The sequence below is a fragment of the Zea mays genome, chromosome 7 (genome assembly GCF_902167145.1).
Source record: "Zea mays cultivar B73 chromosome 7, Zm-B73-REFERENCE-NAM-5.0, whole genome shotgun sequence".
NCBI classification, from domain to species: Eukaryota; Viridiplantae; Streptophyta; class Magnoliopsida; order Poales; family Poaceae; genus Zea; species Zea mays.
The window spans coordinates 35,947,434-35,949,975 of record NC_050102.1 but is presented as its reverse complement, the minus strand read 5'-3'; the positions used below and the strand labels follow the sequence as shown (position 1 = coordinate 35,949,975).

The 2,542-nt window shown below is 41.1% G+C and overlaps 1 pseudogene; it reads right to left on the bottom strand.

Moving 5' to 3' along the window:
* Window positions 1–548: 548 nt before the first annotated feature.
* On the bottom strand, window positions 549–1,920 carry LOC103633824 (uncharacterized; annotated as a pseudogene).
* Window positions 1,921–2,542: the final 622 nt, after the last annotated feature.

The following is a 2,542-nucleotide window of genomic DNA, read 5'->3' as shown; positions in this document are numbered from 1 at the left end:
CATCGGACAGGTCCTGTTCACTATCCAGTGCGCTGCCACGTCACCCAACCGTTAGGGTTCAGAGCGAAGTCGACCGTTGGAGCTTTGTCTCCTTGCGGCACCGGACAGTCCGGTGCGCCTCTGACTCTACGGCTCTGACTCTGTGCGCACTGTTTCCTCTGTCAGCGGCTTTTGCAGTCGAAAGTTGGAGCGAGTAGCCATTGCTCCGCTGGCACACCGGACAGTCCAGTGGTACACGAGACAGTTCAGTGAATTATAGCGGAACGCGACTCAGTTTTTCCAAGAGTGGTTGGTTCATCTTCGTATGGACATGGTGCAACAGACATTGTCCGGTGGCACACCGGACAGTCCGGTGCGCCAGTCCACAACTCACTCAAGTCTTTGCTCCAGTTCATTTTAGTCCCTAACTTGAATCTTTTATTGGTTTGTGTTGAACTTTATGCACCTATAGAACATGTATTCTAGAGCAAACTAGTTAGTCCATATATTTGTGTTGGGCATTCAACCACCAAAATTAATTGTGGGAAAAGGTTAACCATATTTCCCTTTCAAAAGTATATGCTCATCATAACAGAAATAGAAGGCTCTACACATGTTAAACTCTTATGGCCAATGCAGTGCGACAATGGTGAGCTATGTGCACATAGTCATTTAATCATTCACACAAAGAAAACAAATTAATGAAACAACATAACTTACTAGCAGTAAGAAGTTGTTTACCTGTAGCAGCTACTAGCAGTCACACTCTTCGTTGCCCATCTCTTCACACCACATGATGGTAGCGAGCACTCTACAAGCACGGTGGAGAAAAATAATTAGCAATAATCATATAAATAAATGTCAATTGCATAGCAACTAAGAATTAGAACTTACCTAATTTCCTCTTCAACCAAAGTAATCTAGCATTGTGGATTTTTGACCTCATAAACACCTCTCTATTTATTGCAGATTCAAAGACCTCCATTTCATATGATTTATCCTCGTTTGTGAGCCCATCAATTCTATCCACCTTGTCTAGACAATTTTCCATAGACACTTCTTAAATAGCTTCAGGTGTTTTGGATGTGGTGCTCCTCTTAAAATCCACAAAACTTTCAATAGCCGCTCTAATTTGGCTTTGCATGCACTTTCTCCCATTTCCAACTTCTACATGTCTTGATTGAGTTTCATTTGATATTTCTTGCCATTTCATGGAAAATGGGTTTGTGTGGGGTGCAATTGGGAGTGGCTTTGTTTAGAGGTACTCTTGTCTGAATGAGCAGTAGCAAGAGGGCCACTAGGAGGGGCAGCAAGAGGGCCAATAGGAAGGGCAGAAGGTGGTGGTATTTGCTGAGTGGATGTGAAATTCAAATCTCCTATAGCCATACTACCACAAATGAGAGAAGATGAGTAAAATATATTCTGATAAGTATTAAAAAGATATAAGTTATGAGTAAAAATACCTTTGAGCAAGGCTTCCAAAGAGTAGTACAATGGAAATGGGTTCTTTTGGTACTTCGCTACCTTTTGGTTAGCCTATATGTGCAAGATGAAATCACAAGAATGAGCTTAGATGTGTAATATTGAGAAAACATATTCAATATTGAGGAAATGACTTACAAGGATGAGCTTTTCCCAAATTTTTGGCTCAGCCATTATCATAGATAGGGAATCATTCCAACCCACCCCACTTTCTTTCCTTGAATCTCTTACTGCCTTGTAATGAGATTTAAGCTCCTTATCTTTGTCTTGCATTTGCTGTTTGGAGTAATGGGCAAGAGGATACCTCTCATTGAACTTGTTTGTGATAGTGTTCCATCCCTCTGTAGTCCAACCATTTTGACTTTTGAACTTTGGGTTATCCTTATGTTCAAGGAGCACATCCACCAGACCTTTCTCATACATGGTGTTGCAAGGTGCCCTAGAAACATTCTTTGCCATGGCTATATTTCCCAACAAAACATACTAAACATAAGTCTTTACTACTATGTAATAAAACATAAGTCTTTACTACTACATAATAAAACATAAGTCTTAATTACGATATAATAAGTATAAGAGATCTTAACTAACCATTGTAGGCATCCCACATTTGGAGAGAAATCTGATCTCTCAGGTTGCTTCCATTAGTTGAGTCCAAATCATTAGGGCGGTTGTTGTCTCCCTCTAGGACTTCAACATAGTGGCTTGGAGGTATATAATCTGGTTGGTGGTCAAGCCAACCTTCGTCACCATTTTCCCTCTAATTATGTTGTGAAAAGCAATAGCTGCTGCTGCTGCTGCGATCTTGATTTGATTTTGGATAGGATGAAATGTGCCTGCTTTGAGAATTGGAAAGCTTTTCTTCAAAACACCAATGGCTGTTTCGATGTGGTTGTGAAGAATGACATTGCGATGGTTGAATAGCTCACACGACTCCTAAACTCGCTGAGGCGATACCTAACTCCTCGGTATGGGGCAATAAAGGATGATGTATTTTCATACCCACCATCCACAAGATAAAATTTGCCTTCTAGTGCACTGAACCCTTTGCTGATAGCGGATCGAAGGACTCCTGCATCTG